This window comes from Ceratotherium simum, chromosome 29 (genome assembly GCF_057802395.1).
Source record: "Ceratotherium simum simum isolate JZ-2026a chromosome 29, ASM5780239v1, whole genome shotgun sequence".
Classification (NCBI taxonomy): domain Eukaryota; kingdom Metazoa; phylum Chordata; class Mammalia; order Perissodactyla; family Rhinocerotidae; genus Ceratotherium; species Ceratotherium simum.
Window position 1 is genome coordinate 36,804,460 of NC_141928.1, and position 16,672 is coordinate 36,821,131.

Here is a 16,672-nt window from a genome sequence, read left to right on the forward strand (position 1 = left end):
AAATCTAATTGCCTCTACACACCTAGTCCGCCTCCACATTCGTATCACCTTCCTCCCACCCTGTATTCCCCAAACTGGTTTCATTGTAAACTCAGATCAAGTCTAGTCTAACCCAGTCCAGTGTTGGTCCAAACCCATCCCCAATCCCTCAGTCTTCAGCGGCTCTTATGTCGAAGCCCTGTCCCCAGCTAAGGTTTCGGAGCATTCAGCTCCGGCTCCACCAGTCCGTCGGCTCAGGCCCCGCCCCACACCGGCTCTCATCTCAAGCCATCCTTTGGCCAGGTTCCTGCACCCCCCACTCTCTCCTTATTCCACAGGTCGCGCCACTGGCACAGGCCCGGTCCCATACCCATCTTTCAAGCCAGCGGCCTCTGTCTCTCCAGTCCCTCATTCCGAGCCCCGCCTCCACACCCCTGCCTCAGCCCACAGGCTCCGCCCTCGGCCCAGGCCCCGCCCCCGGCCCTCAGCTCCCAGGCCTCGCCTCTCAACATCGCTCAGCGCCCCGCCTCGGCCCCGGGTGCGGGCCCCACCTGCTCCGCCCCGCGCAATTGGTCCTTGAGCGCCTGCTGCAGCTCCGGGTGCTGGCCGCCGCGCCGCTCCCCCTCCTGCTGCAGCAGCGCCCGGTCTGCCACTGCGCCTCCTGCAGCAGCTCCAGCTCCTGGAGCTTCCGCTCCTCCTGCTCCTGCAGCTGCTGCTGCCGCAGCAGCTCCTCCTGCTTGGCTGCCCGGCGCCGCTCCCGCTGCTCCCGCTGCTCGCGCCGCTTCTGCTTCAGGTTCTTGTGCAGCGACGTCTTCCCCTCGGCATGCAGCAGGATCGCCGTCTGGATGGCTGCCGAGGGAGCGGGAGGCGGTCAGCAGGGGGCTAGCCGGTGGCAGAGGGGACCTCGAGGCGGCCCACTGCCGGAAAGGGGCCCTAGGAGTTGCTCGAGTCCAGTCTCCAGCCTCCTGCTGGGGAAAGTGTTATCACCTCCTTTGCACAGATGGGGCGACTGAGGCCCAGCAGGACCCAGGCCACCCAGCCAGCACTCACCAGCCGTGCCCTCCTGGCGCCGGCGCCTGTCTGAGGCGTCGTCTTGTCCGTGCCGGCGGCCGTCGGCACACAGAACATGCTGCGCTTCCCCTCTCTGTCGGGCAGCACCTGGGAGAGAGCAGGCGGCCCCAGACAGGCTGGCTTCACTGGCGTCAGGGCCACACGCGCCCCAGAGCTGCTCCAGCTCGAGCTTCTACCCCTCCTGGCTGACCGTCTTCCCTGGGCACCCCTCCCACTCTGCCAGGAGCCTGCGTGGCCCAGCTTGGAGGTTAGTTATGGGGGTACTTGTGTCCCCGCAACTCTTGTAGCCTTTGCTCTTCGAAGGTGAGGTGGGGCTGTTTTCATCTTGGTATCTTTCGACGGGGGCCGATTTTGTCTTTTTTTAATGGCTGAGTAGTATTCCATTGTATATATACCACATCTTCTTTATCCATTCATCAGTTGATAGCCACTTGGGTTGCTTCCACGTCTTGGCTATTGTGAATAATAGGGGTGCACAAGTCTCTTTGAATTGTTGATTTCAAGTTCTTTGGATAAATACCCAGTAGTGGGATAGCTGGGTCATATGATATTTCTATTTTTAATTTTTTGAGAAATATCAATACTGTTTTCCGTGGTGGCTGCACCAGTTTGCACTCCCACCACCGGTGTATGAGGTTTCCCTTTTCTCCACATCGTCTCCAACATTTGTTGTTTTTTTCTTGGTAATTATAACCATTCTAACAGGTATAAGGTGATATCTCATTGTAGTTTTGATTTGCATTTCCCTAATGATTAGTGATGCTGAACATCTTTTCATGTGCCTGTTGGCCCTCTCTATATCTTCTTTGGAAAAACGTCTGTTCATATCCTCTGCCCATTTCTTGATCATGTTGTTTTCTTATTTGTTGTTGAGTTGTATGAGTTCTTTATATATTTTGGAAATTAACCCTTGTCGGATATATGATTTGCAAATATTTTCTCCCAGTTGGTGAGCTGTCTTTTCGTTTTGTTCCTGATTTCCCTTGTTTTGCAGAAGCTCTTTAGTACCATGTAGTCCCATTTGTTTATTTTTTCTTTTGTTTCCCATGCCTGAGTAGACATAGTATTCAAAAAGATGCTGCTAAGATGAATGTCAAACAGTGTACTGCCTATATTTTCTTCCAGGAGTTTTATGATTTCAGGTCTTACCTTCAAGTCTTTAATCCATTTTGAGTTAATTTTTGTGTATGGTGTAAGATAATAGTCTACTTGCATTCTTTTGCATGTGGCTGTCCAGTTTTCCCAACACGATTTATTGAAGTGATGTTCCTTTCTCCATTGTATATTCTTGGCTCCTTTGTTGAAGATTAGCTGTCCGTAGATGTGTAGTTTTATTTCTGGGCTTCAATCCTGTTCCATTGATCTGTGTGTCTGTTTTAGTGCCAGTATCATGCTATTTTGATTACTATAGCTATGTAGTATGTTTTGAAATCAGGGATTGTGATGCCTCCAGCTTTGTTCTTTTTTCTCAGCATTGCCTTAGCTATTCGGGGTCTTTTGTTGCCCCATATGAATTTTAGGATTCTTTGTTCTATTTCCGTGAAGAATGTCATTGGGATTCTGATTGGGATTGCATTGAATCCGTAGACTGCTTTAGGTAATATGGACATTTTCACTATGTTTATTCTTCCAATCCGTGTGCTTGGATTATTTTTCCATTTCTTTATGTCATCATCGATTTCTTTCAATAATGTCTTACAGTTTTCAGTGTATAGGTCTTTCACTACCTTGGTTAAATTTTTTCCTAGATATTTTATTCTTTTTGTTGTGATTGCAAATGGGATTATATTCTTGAGTTCTCCTTCTGCTAGTTCGTTATTAGAGTATAGAAATGCAACTGATTTTTTTTGTTGTTTCTTTTTTTGTTTTATTTTGTGAGGAAGATTAGCCCTGAGCTAACATCTGTTGCCAATCCCCCTCTTTTTTTTTGCTAAGGAAGATTGGCCCTGGGCTAACATCCATGCCCATCTTCTTCTACTTTATATGTGGGATGCCTGCCACAGCATGGCTTGATAAGTGGTGGGTAGGTCCGTGCCTGGGATCCGAACCTGTGAACCCCCAACCGCTGAAGCAGAGCACGGGAACTTAACCACTACGCCACCTGGCCTGCCCTAAATGTAACTGATTTTTGTAAGTTGATTTTGTACCCTGCAACTTTGCTGTAGTTGTTGATTATTTCTAATAGTTTTCTGATGGATTCTTTAGGGTATTCTGTATGTAAGATCATGTCATCTGCAAACAGTGAGAGTTTCACTTTTTTGTTGCCTATATGTATTCCTTGTATTCCTTTTACTTGCCTAATTGCTCTGGCCAGAACCTCCAGTACTAGGTTGAATAAGAGTGGCGAGAGTGGGCACCCTTGTCTTGTTGCTGTTCTCAGAGGAATGGCTTTCAGTTTTTCACCATTGAGTGTGATGTTGGCTGTGAGTTTGTCATATATGGCCTTTATTATGTTGAGGTACATTCCTTCTATACCCATTTTATTGAGAATTTTTATCATAAATGGTTGTTGGATCTTGTCAAATGCTTTCTCTGCATCTATTGAGATGATCACGTGGTTTTTATTCCTCGCTTTGTTAATGTGGTGTATCACATTGATTGATTTGTGGGTGTTGAACCATCCCTGCATTCCTGGTATAAATCTCACTTGATCATGGTGTATGATCCTTTTAATGTATTGCTGTATTCAGTTGCCAATATTTTGTTGAGGATTTTTGCATCTATGTTCATCAATGATATTGGCCTGTAATTTTCCTTCTTTGTGTTGTCCTTGTCTGGTTTGGGGATCAAGGTCATGTTGGTCTCATAGAATGAGTTAGGAAGCATTCCATCTTCCTCTATTTTTGGAATAGTTTGAGAAGGATAGGTATTAAGTCTTCTTTGAATGTTTGGTAGAATTCTCCAGAGAAGCCCTCTGGTCCTGGATTTTTGTTTTTTGGGAGGTTTTTGATGACTGTTTCAATCTCTTTACTTGTGATTGGTCTATTCGGATTCTCTGTTTTTTCTGGATTCAATTTTGGGAGGTTGTGTGAGTCTAAGAACTTATCCATTTCTTCTCGGTTATCCAATTTGTTGGCGTATAGTTTTTCATAGTATTCTCTTATAAATTCTTTGTATTTCTGTGGTATCCTTTGTAATTTCTACTCTTTCATTTCATATTTATTTATTTGAGACTTCTCTCTTTTTTTCTTAGTGAGTCTGGCTAAGGGTTTGTCAATTTTGTTTATCTTCTCAAAGAGCCAGCTCTTAGTTTCATTGATCCTTTCTACTGTTTTTTTGGTTTCAATTTCATTTATTTCTGCTCTAATTTTTGTTATTTCCCTCCTTCTGCTGATTTGGGCTTTGTTTGTTTTTCTTTTTCTAGTTCTGTTAGGTGTAGTTTAAGATTCCTAATTTGAGATTTTTCTTGTTTGTGGAGGTAGGCTTGTATTAGTATGAATTGCTCTCTTAGGACTGCTTTGGCTGTATCCTGTAAGAGTTGGTATGATGTATTTTAATTTTCATTTGTCTCCAGATATTTTTTGGTTTCTCTTTTGATTTCTTAATTGATCCAGTGGTTGTTCAGTAGCATATTGTTTAGTCTCCTCATATTTTTGACTTTCCCAGCTTTCAATTTCTAGTTTCATAGCATTATGGTTGGGAAAGATGCTTGATATGATTTCAATCTTCTTAAATCTATTGAGGCTTGTCTTGTTTCCCAACATATGGTCTGTTTTGGAGAATGTTCCATGTGCACTTGAGAAGAATATGTATTCTGCTGTTTTTGGATAAGATGTCTGTATATATCTATGAAGTCCACTGGTTTAGTTTTTCATTTAATTCCACTATTTCCTTGTTGACTTTCTCTCTACATGATCTGTCCATTGATGTAAGTGGGGTGTTGAGGTCCCCTACTATTATTGTGTTGCTGTTAATTTCTCCTTTAGCTCTGTTAATAGTTGCTTTATGTAATTTGGTGCTCCTTGTTAGGTTCATATATATTCCTAAGTGTTACGTCCTCTTGGTGGAATGTCCCTTTTATCATAATATATTGCCCCTCTTTGTCTCTCATTACCTGTTTCATCTTGAAGTCTACTTTCTGATATAAGTATGGCAACACCTAGTTTCTTTTGGTTGCCATTTGCTTGGAGTATTGTCTTCCATCCCTTCACTCTGAGCCTGTGTTTGTCTTAAGAGCTGAGGTTTATTTCCTGGAGGCAGCATATTGTTGGGTCTTGTTTTTTAATTCATACAGTCACTCTATGTCTTTTGATTGGAGAATTCAATCCATTTACATTTAGAGTGATTATTGATATATGAGGACTTAATACTGCCATTTTATCCCTTGTTTTCCGGTTGTTCTGTATTTCTGTTGTTTCTCTTCCTGTGTATTTCTGATTGCCATTTCAGAATTTGATGATTTTCTATGATGGTTTTCTCAGTTTTCTCTTTACTTATCATCTGTGTCTCTGGTCGGATTTTTTGTTTAGTGGTTACCATGAGGTTTGTATAAAAGATCTTGTAGATGAGATAGTCCATTTTCTGATAGACTAATCAGGTTCCATCTCTTTCCTCTTCCCCATCTAAGTTATTGTTATCACAAATTATTCTAATTTGTGTCATGAGTTTGTGATTAAAATGACGTTTATAGTTATTTTTGATGCTTTCCTTTCCTTTATCTTTTATGTTATAATTAAGTGTTTGCTAACCTGTTCTGATAAAGAGCTGCAATCTTCTGATTTTGCCTATTTATCTCCTTGCTCAAGGCTTTGTGAACATTTTCCTTTTTGTTTCAGGTATGATGGCATTCTTGATCATCTCTTGTGGAGGGTGGGGTGGTCTTGTGCAATGAACTCCCTCAGCTTTTGTTTATCTGGGAAAGTTTTTATTTCTCCATTGTATCTGAAGGATAGTTTCATTTCATAGAGTGTTCTTGGCTGAAAGTTTTTGTCTTTCAGTATTTTTTTTCCTTTATTGTGAAATTTTTGTTGAACATTATTGTTTGTCAGTCACCATCTAAATGCATCCCTTCACCCCTTGTGCCCACCACCCACCCCCCTTGCCTCTGGTAACCACCAAACAGTTCTCTCTGTCTGTGTGTTAGTTTATCTTCCACTTATGAGTGAAATCATGCAGTGTTTGTCTTTCTCCTTCTGACTTATTTCACTTAACATAATACCCTCCAGGTCCATCTGTGTTGTTGCAAATGGGACGATTTTGTCTTTTTTATGGCTGAGTAATATTCCATTGTACATATATTCCACATCTTCTTTATCCACTGATCAGTCGCGGGACACTTGGGTTGCTTCCATGTCTTGGCTATAGTGAATAATGCTGTGATGAACACAGGGGTGCATAAGCTCCTTTGGATTGTTGATTTCAGGTTCATTGGGTAGATACCCAGTAGTGGGATAGCTGGATCATAAGATATTTCTATTTTTAATTTTTTGAGGAATCTCCATACTGTTTTCCATAGAGGCTGTGCCAGTTTTCATTCCCACCAGCAGTGAATTAGGGTTCCTGTTTCTCCACAGCCTCTCCAACATTTGTTGTTTTTTGTCTTGGTGATTATAACCATTCTAACGGGTGTAAGGTGATATCTTAGTGTAGTTTGGATTTGCAATTCCCTGATAATTAGTGATGCTGAACATCTTTGCACGTGCCTATTGATCTTCCGTATATCTTCTTTGGAGAAGTGTCTTTTCATTTCCTCTGCCCATTTTTTGATCAGGTTGTTTGTTTTTTTTTTGTTCAGTTGTGTGAGTTCTTTATATATTATGGAGATTAATCCCTTGTCGGATATATGATTTGCAAGTATTTTTTCCCATCTGGTGGGTTGTCTATTCATTTTGATCCTGGTTTCATTTGCCTTCTAGAAGCTCTTTAATCTGATGAAGTCCCACTTGTTTATTTTTTCTTTTGTTTCCCTTGTCAGAGTAGACATGGAATTCGAAAAGATCCCTTTATGACTGATGACGAATAGTGTACTGCCTATATTTTCTTCTATGAGTTTTACAGTTTCAGGTCTCACCTTCAGGTGTTTGATCTGTTTTGAGTTAATTTTTGTGTATGGGAAAAGAAGATGATCTACGTTCATTCTTTTGCAGATGGGGCTGTCCAGTTTTCCCAGCACCATCTACTGAAGAGACATTCCTTGATCCATTGTATGTCCTTGGGTCCTTTGTCAAAGATTAGCTGCCTGTAGATGTGAGGCTTTATTTCTGGGCTTTCAGTTCTGTTCCATTGATCTGTGTGTCTGTTTTTGTACCAGTACCATGCTGCTTTAATTACTATCACTTTGTAGTATATTTTGAAGTCAGGGATTGTGATGCCTCCAGCTTTGTTCTTTTTTCTCAGGATTGCTTTAACTGTTCAGGGTCTTTTGTTGCTCCATATGAATTTTAGTATTCTTTGTTCTATTTCCATGAAGAATGTCATTGGGATTCTGATTGGGATTGCATTGAATCTGTAGATTGCTTTATGTAGTATGGACATTTTCACCATGTTTATTCTTCAATCCATGTGCATGGAATATTTTTCCATTTCTTTATGTCATCATTGATTTCACTCAGTAATGTCTTATACTTTTCATTGTATATGTCTTTCACCTCCTTGGTTACATTTATTCTTAGATATTTTATTCTTTTTGTTGCAATTGTAAATGGGATTGTCTTCTTGAGTTCTCTTTCTGTTAGTTCGTTATTGGCATGTAGAAATGCAACTGATTTTTGTGAGTTGATTTTGTACCCTGCATCTTAGCTGTAGTTGTTGATTATTTCTAATAGTTTTCTGATGGATTCTTTAGAGTATTCTGTATGTAAGATCATGTCATCTGCAAACAGCGAGAGTTTCACTTCTTTGTTGCCTGTATGTATTCCTTTTACTTGCCTAACTGCTCTGGCCAGAACCTCCAGTACTATGTTAAATAAGAGTGGTGAGAGTGGTCACCATTGTCTTGTTCCTGTTCTCAGAGGGATGGCTTTCAGTTTTTCACCATTGAGTATGATGTTGGCTGTGAGTTTGTCATATATGGCCTTTATTATGTTAAGGTACTTTCCTTCTATCCCCATTTTGTTGAGAGTTTTTATCAAAAATGCATGTTGGATCTTGTCAAATGCTTTCTCTGCATCTATTGAGATGATCACATGGTTTTTATTCCTCGCTTTGTTAATGTGGTGTATCACATTGATTGATTTGTGGGTGTTGAACCTTCCCTGCATCGCTGGTATAAATCCCACTTGATCATGATGTATGATCTTTTTGGTGTATTGCTGTATTCGGTTTGCCAATATTTTGTTGAGGATTTTTGCATCTATGTTCTTCAGGGATATTGGTCTATAGTTTTCCTTCTTAGTATTGTCATTGTCTGGCTTTGGTATCAGGGTGATGTTGGCCTTGTAGAAAGTGTTGGGAAGTGTTCCATCTTCCTCTATTTTTTGGAATAGTTTGAGAAGGATAGGTATTAAATTTTCTTTGATTGTATGGTAGAATTCTCCAGAGAAGCCATCTGGTCCTGGATTTTTATTTTTTGGCAGGTTTTTGATTACTGTTTCACTCTCTTTACTTGTGACTGGTCTATTCAGATCCTCTATTTCTCCTTGATTCAGTTTTGGGAGGTCGTATGAATCTAAGAATTTATCTATTTCTTCTAGAGTGTCAAATCTGTTCGTATATCGTTTTTCATAGTATTCTCTTATAATCTGTTGTATTTCTGTGGTATCTGTTGTAATTTGTCTTTTCTCATTTCTAAGTTTATTTATTTGAGCCTCCTCTCTTTTTTCTCAGTGAGTCTGGCTAACGGTTTGTCAATTTTGTTTATCTTCTCAAAGAGCCAGCTCTTAGTTTCATTGATCCTTTCTACTGTTTTTTTGGCTTCAAGTTCATTTGTTTCTGCTCTAATTTTTATTGTTTACCTCCTTCTGCTGACTTTGGGCTTTGTTTGTTCTTCTTTTTCTAATTCTGTTAGGCATAGTTTGACGTTGCTTATTTGGGCTTTTTCTTGTTTGTTAAGGTGGGCCTGTATTTGTATGAGTTTCCCTCTCAGGACTGCTTTTACTGCATCCCATATGAGTTGGTATGGTGTGTTTTCATTTTCATTTATCTCCAGATATTTTTTGATTTCTCCTTTAATGTCATGAATGATCCATTGGTTGTTCTGTATTATGTTGTTTATTCTCCACATCTTTGTCACTTTCCTAGTGTTTTTCTTGCAGTTGATTTCTGGCTTCATGGCATCACGGTTGGAAAAGATGCTTGTTATGATTTTAATCTTCTTACCCTTATAGAGGCATGCCTTGTTTTCCAACATATGATCTAATCTTGAGAATGTTCTGCATGTGCTTGAGAAGAATGTGTAATCTGCTGTGTTTGGATGGAGTGCTCTCTCTATATCTATTAAGTCCATCTCATCAAGTTTTTCCTTTAAGTCCACTATTTCCTTATTGATTTTCTGTCTGGATGGTCTATCCGTTGGTGTAAGTGGGTTGTTAAGATCCCCTAGTATTATTCTGTTGTTGTTAATATCTCCTTTTAGGTTTGTTAATAGTTGCTTTACGTACTTTGGTGCTCCTGTGTTGGGTGCATATGTATTTAGAAGTGATATGTCTTCTTGGTGGAGTGTCCCTTTTATCATAATATATTGCCCCTCTTTGTCTCTCATTAGCTGTTTCATCTTGAAGTCTGCTTTGTCTGATATAAGTATGGCAACACCTGTTTTCTTTTGTTTGCCATTAGCTTGGAATATTGTCTTCCATCCTTTCACTCTCAGCCTGTGTTTGTCTATAGAACTGAGATGTGTTTCCTGGAGGCAGCATATTTTTGGGTCTTGTTTTTTAATCCCTCCCACCACTCTGTGTCTTTTGTATGGTGAGTTGAGTCCATTTACATTTAGGGTAATTACTGACATATAAGGGCTTAATGTTGCTATTTTGTTGCTCATTTTCTGGTTCTTTTGCATTTCATTTGTTTCTTGTCCCATGTGTTTCAGACTACCAATTCAGTTTGGTAGTTCTGTATGGTGATTCTCTCAGTTTTCTCTTTATTTATCATGTGTGACTGATTATTTGATTAGTCGTTACCATGAGGTTTGTATAAAAAATCTCGTGGATGTGATCGTCTATTTTCTGATGGCCTCTTATTTCCTTAGACTAAATCGATTTGATCCCTTTCCTCTTCCTTTTCTAAGTTATTGTTGTCACAACTTATTCCATCTTGTGTTGTGAGTTTGTGTTTAAAGTGATGAGGTTATATTTATTTATGGTGTTTTCCTTCTCTTCATCTTTGGTTTTATAATTAAGTGTTTGCTAATCTATTCTGATAGAGACCTGCAATTTTTCTGATTTGATCTACCTATTTTTCACCTTGTTCAAAGCTTTGTATCCCCCTTCTCTTATTTTCTCAGGCATGAGGGCCTTCTTGAGCAATTCTTGTAGTGGGGGTCTTGTGGCAATGAACTCCCTTAGCTTTTGTTTATCAGGGATAGTTATTATTTCTCCATCATATCTGAAGGATATTTTCACTGGATAGAGTATTCTTGACTGGAAGTTTTTGTCTTCAGAATTTTGCATATATCGTTCCACTCTCTCCTAGCCTGTAAAGTTTCTGTATAGAAATCGGCTAAGAGCCTGATAGGAATTCTTTTCTATGTTTTTTTTTTTTTTTTTTTTTTTTTGTCTAGCTGCCCTTAATATTTTTTCTTTGTCATTGACTTTTGCCAGTTTTACTACTATAGGCCTTGGAGAGGGTCTTTTCTTGTTGATATATTTAGGAGATTTATTGATTTCATTCACTGGTATTTCTAGTTCCTTCCCTAGGTTTGAGAAGTTCTCAGCTATTATCTCTTTGAACAAGTTTTCTGCTCCTTTTTCCCTCTCTTCACCCTCTGAAATACCTATAATCCTTTTTTTTTTGTGTGTGAGGAAGATCAGCCCTGAGCTAACATCCATGCTAATCCTCCTCTTTTTGCTGAGGAAGACCAGCTCTGAGCTAACATCTATTGCCAATCCTCCTCCTTTTTTTTTTTTTTCCCCAAAGCCCCAGTAGATAGTTGTATGTCATAGCTGCACATCCTTCTAGTTGCTGTATGTGGGACGCGGCCCCAGCATGGCTGGAGAAGCAGTACGTCGGTGTGCACCTGGGATCTGAACCCGGGCCGCCAGTAGCGGAGTGCGCGCGCTTAACCACTAAGCCACGGGGTCGGCCCTGAAATACCTATAATCCTTATGTTGCATTTCCTACTTGAGTCTGATGTTTATCAGAGAGTTTCTTCATTTCTTTTTAGTCTTAGTGCTCTTTCCTCCTCTATCTGGAGCATTTCTGCATTGCTTTCCTTAGTATTGCTAATTGTTTCCTCCATATTGTCAGCTCTGATCCCTAAGGCTTCCAGATTTGTCTTTATCTCCTCCATTGTGTTTTTCATCTCCAAGATTTCTGACTGGTTTTTCTTTATAGTTTCAATCTGTTTTGTGAAGAAATTCCTGATTTCATTGAATTGTCTATATGTATTTTCTTGTATTTTGTTTAGCTTTTGTACAAAACTTTTTTTTATTGTGAAATTTTTGTTGTACATTATCATTTGTCAGTCACCATACAAATGCATCCCTTCATTCCTTCTGCCCACCCCCACCCCCTTGCCCCGGGTCTTTTAGCTTTTTTATGATAGCTATTTTGAATTCTCTGTCATTAAAGTTATACATTTCTGTGCTTTCAGGGTTGATTTCTGGGTGCTTGACATTTTCCTTCTGGTCTGGATATTTAATATATTTTTTCATAGTGCCTGACAGTGTTGGCTTGTTTTTCCTCATACTGAAATTATCTGGTCGCAGTTTCCTCCTGCTGCCACTGGATGGGGGTCAAGAGTTGTGTATTCTGAGCCTGGCTTGATCCTTCACACTCAGGTGGGCCCACAGCTGAGCTGAAGCACTGTTGAGCTGAAGCATTGCTGAGCAGAGGCTGCTGGGGCTGGAGCTCAGGAACAGCTGGGACTGGAGCGTGGCTAGGCTAAAGCAGCTGGAGCTTGGGCGTGACTGGTCCGAAGAAGCCAGAGCTGGAGTGCGGCTAAGCCTCAGCACAGCTGAGCAGAAGCAGCTGGAGCTGGAGTCCGGGAACTGCTGGAGCTGGCGCACAGCTGGGTTGAAGTAGCTGGTGCTGAAGCAGCTGGAGCCAGGGCACGGACAAGCCAAAGGAGCTGGGGCTGGGGTGAGGTCAAGCCGATGCAGCTGTGGCCAGGGCACCAGGGAGCCAGTGCCACTGGGGCCAGGGTGTGGGTGCACCTCAGCCACTGGGGCCAGGGCGCCTGGGAGCCACAGCCTCAAGGGCCAGGGTGTGGGCACTCTGCAGCTGCTGGGGCTGTGGTGTTGGGCAGCTGCCGCGGCTGGGGCTGGGGTGTGGGTGCTGGGGGGCCTCTGCCACAGGGGTGGAGGTTCGGGCACACCACCACCACTGGGGCCAGGGCGCTGGGGAGCTGCTGCCACTGCCGCTGGGGCTGGGGCCGAGCTGAAGCACTGCTGAGCTGAGGCTGCAGGGCTGCTGTGCTGAAGCGCCAGGCAGGCACATGGGGAGGTGCTTACTTTCACCTCCCTGATCCCAGTGGTTTCTCGCTTCCCTGTCACTCTCTGCTCTCCTGAAGTGCTAGCTTATTGAAGGCATCTCTGCAACAGTCCTGCTCCCTCCATAGGGGACTTCCCCATGGGCTGTGAGGGATTGGAGAGTGATAGTTTTCCCACAGAAGGCTGCCCTTCCCCCCTCTCTCTGAGAGCCGTGTGGTCTTGGTCTCAGGGTCGCAGTCCTTAGGGAAGGAGGGGAGCTCCTCTTACCCTGTTCCACTTCCCCTGGGGATTCCAGCTCCTCCACCCTTGGATGTATGGCTGTGTGGGTCCCTCAGATGTCCCTTGTGTTGTGTGAATAACTTCTGTTGGTATATGAATGTCCTTTTTGTTGTGTCTTAGAGGGGGAGAGTTCATTGGGGAAAGCTCAGTCTGCCATGATGCTGACATCACTGCTCTGTCTTTCAGTATTTTGAACATATCATTCCACTCTCTCCTGGCCTGTAAGGTTTCTCCTGAGAAGTCTGCTGAAAGCCTGATAGTGGTTCCTTTGTAGGTTATTTTCTTCTGCCTTGCTTCACATAATATTTTTTCTTTGTCATTGACTTTTGCCAGTTTTACTAATATATGCCTTGGAGAAGATCTTTTTGCATTGATGTAATTAGGAGTTCTATTGGCTTCATTTACTTGTAATTCCAGTTCCTTCCCCAGGTTTGGGAAGTTCTCAGCTATTATTTCTTTGAACAAGCTCTCTGCTCCTTTCTTCCTCTTTTCTCCATCTGGAATACCTATAATCCTTATGTTGCATTTCCTAATTGAGTTGGATATTTCTTGGAGAATTTCTTCATTTTTTTTTTTTTTTAGTCTTAGTTCTCTCTCCTCCTCCACCTCAAGTATTTCTATAATTTTCTCCTCTAAATTGCTAATTCTTTCCTCCATAATATCAGCTCTTTTTTTTAAAGGATTCTAGATTTCTTTTTATCTCATTCATTGTGTTTTTCATCTCCTGCATTTCTGGGTTTTTTGTTTTTGTTTTTGTTTTTTAGATTTTTAATCTCTTTTGTGAAGAGCTCCTTGTCCTTAGCAATTTTATTTCTGAGTTTATTGAGCTGTCTTTCTGAATTTTCTTCTAACTTATTGAGTTTCTTTATGATAACTATTTTGAATTCTCTGTCACTCAGATTGTAAATTTCTGTATCTTCAGGATTGGTTTCTGTCTTGTCATCTTCCTTCTAATCTGGATTGTTAATGTGTTTCTTCATGGTATTTGATGAAGTGGATTTTTGCAGGACATAGTGGTAGTGTCCGGTCACAGATTCCACCTGCCACCACTGGGAGTAGGGCAGGAGCTGTGTTTTCTGAACCCGGTGCATCTGCTGGAATTTGTGCCTGTCTGCTGGAAGCTGTGTTGGTAGGGCTCATCTACATTTGCTGGCTGCTGCTGCTTGGTGGGTCCCACATGCAGGTGCAGGTGCTCTGGTGCAGGTCTGCTGCCCTGGCTGACTGGCTGAGCTGGTGCACTAGGTGGGAGGGGAGGGGTGCTTTTTTGCACATACATGCACCCTCTCAGCACTCACTGGTGGCATGCCTGGGCCGCTGGACTTGGTGGGAGTGCCCATGTGGTGGCCTAGCCACCTTGGTGTAGAGCATTCCTGTGGGCTGGGATGCAACTCCAAAAGCAAAAGTGTCCCCGTGGAGGCCTGCCTGTTCCTCCACCTTCTCCCAGAGTCATGCACCAGCTGCTGTGAGAGGTCCTGCACCACAGATTGGTGCCACTGGGGAGGGGGAGGAGATCCGCTTACCTCCTTCCTTTGCTTCCTGGGGATCCAGCACCCCCACCTTCAGATATATGGCTGCATGGATTTCTCAGACGTCCTGTTGTGCTGTGTGGGTATCCTCTGTTGGTTAGTGAATATCCTTTTGGTTATATCTTAGGGGGAAGGGGCTACAGGAATAGCTCACTCTACCATGATTCTGACGTCACTCCCCTCAACAAGCTGTTTTCTTATAAACTTATGCAGATTTTTCATTCAATGGAGTAGGCTTTTTAAAAACTCTGACACATGGAGAAATATCTTCATTGTTTTGAAGTTGAAATTATTTGTGTAATTTCTGCCAGGTTTATTCTTCTCAGGTTTGTTTTGTTTTTGTTTTCTGTTCTGGTGTAGTTCATGGTTTAGATGTGATAATCCTCCTCTCATAATGCAAATTAGTTCAGAGCCAAAAACAGGAATAAATAGCACTATGAGGAGGCTCCCTACCCACCCCCATTTTTATGCCCAAAACAGTTTCCTCTCCAAACACCACCTGTTTAATTCCCACTCTGGCTGAGAATCTTCTCCGTTGCCCTCTTACTCACCAGATAAGAACACTGAGTTCCAGTATTTAAAAGGAAATCTCTTAGAAAGAACTCATAGAGCCAGAGACCACTCCCTCGGCATCGTCTCTCAACTCCCAGGAACCTCCCAGGGAGATCTTTCTGACACTCAGTCTACAGTGGGCCCTCCCAGCTCCTCCCAGATCTTCTTCTACCATTTTATTTTCTTTACAGTACTTGTCACTAACTAAAAGTATATTTTTCTTTTCTGTCTTAATAATTTGAAAAATGCAAATTAAATCAAAATGGGAAACCATTTACCACCTACCAAAATAGCCAATATTTATAAGTGTGTCAATATCAAGGAACCTACTGCAGTTCTAGCTGTGGTGGGGGTGTAAATTGGTACTATCTCTTTGGAAAGCACTCTATTATGACCTGGTACAGGCTGAAGAATATAAGCCTCTTGACAGAGTGATTCCACTGCTGGTTGTATGGCCTAGAGAAACTCCCACAGTGTGTAATCGCAAAAAATAGGAAACAACCCAGTCCAATCAAGTAGAAAGTAAGTACTCTGTAATATGCTGGAATGTCTTACTCAAGTTAAATGAGCTACAGCTAAATAGCATAAGAGTAAATCACATAGACAGACTATTGAGCAAAAAATTAAAAAATGACAAGTTGCAGAAAAACTGTATAGGATGATTCCATCCAAAGTTCAAAACTATACAAAATGAAATATATTATTTAGCAATGCATTTATTTTGGTAAAAATATAAAGGCAACAATGAGATTAATGAATGGGATTTGGTGGAGGGGACCTATAGATGCCTCCAAAGATGTGGATGATACTGCATTTCTTAGACAGTTTGGGATGCCTGTAGTTTTTATTTTATTATTCCTTATATCTTCTACATAACTTATACACATTAATTTGTAACTTTTAAATGCTAAGGCACAATAGTAGTGTAAACAACCTATAGGAAATAAAATTGAACAAAGAAGAAAAAAAAGGCCAACAGTTAGTCCCATAGAAGGCATGACAAAGAGAAGAGAGAAGCAAATTCTAAAGATAGCTTTGTACTCTAGAGCAGTCTTTGTTCCCAGCACCTTAAAGATTCCAATGTGACTTTCAGTTTTAAAACAGAACTTTGCTGCTGCCTCCCCATTGCCCTGTTTATAACAAGCTAGATTCAAGTGAAATCACTTCGGACAGGTCTGAACCTAAAATACAAAATGCAGATCTGTGATTCTCAGTATATGGTGCTTGCTTCCTCTTGGCTAGAGATTTTCACCAGTAAATGAAGGTGTTGGACTGTAGCTGTCTCCCTGGCTGCACTCTGATTGCTCCAGGCAGCAGTACCTGGTCTCTGGCTGGCATACAACCCAGATGCTCGGAGGAGGGAAACCTTGACTAGACAGAAAATGGATCAGACCAGGCCTCGCACTTGTGCATGAGCCTTTATTAAAGCAAGGAAGAGAAGGTGCAAATGAATTTGAATTTAGGCCAGTGACTCTTGAAGGTAATGAGCCCTGAGCTAGTAGTCATGTGACAGGGAGAAAGGTGCTTTTGGGGAGCTAAAATGGGGAGAAATCTTTGGGGAGAAAATTTGAGATATATAGCTGCCTTTATCAAAATTTAGATATGACTTCCATGTTTGGAATATTTTGTTTGTTTCATTGTACACATTGATCTAAAATGTTTATGTGTCGTATGTACCTTTTTATAAGAAAAACACAAAGCTTCTACGTATTTACTCTGGACAGACATTAGAATTGCAGT

At 41.6% G+C, this 16,672-nt stretch overlaps 1 protein-coding gene across 2 annotated transcripts in view; it reads left to right on the forward strand.

Moving 5' to 3' along the window:
* Positions 1-565: 565 nt before the first annotated feature.
* The window catches only part of LOC101397310 (protein SPATA31F3-like), a 44,750-nt gene continuing 28,643 nt past the window's right edge, over positions 566-16,672 (forward strand). For both annotated transcript variants that reach the window (XM_087419451.1, XM_087419452.1), the window contains exon 1: positions 566-1,297. The gene's annotated coding sequence lies outside the window, so the exon portion shown is untranslated. The remainder of the gene's footprint in view (positions 1,298-16,672) is intronic.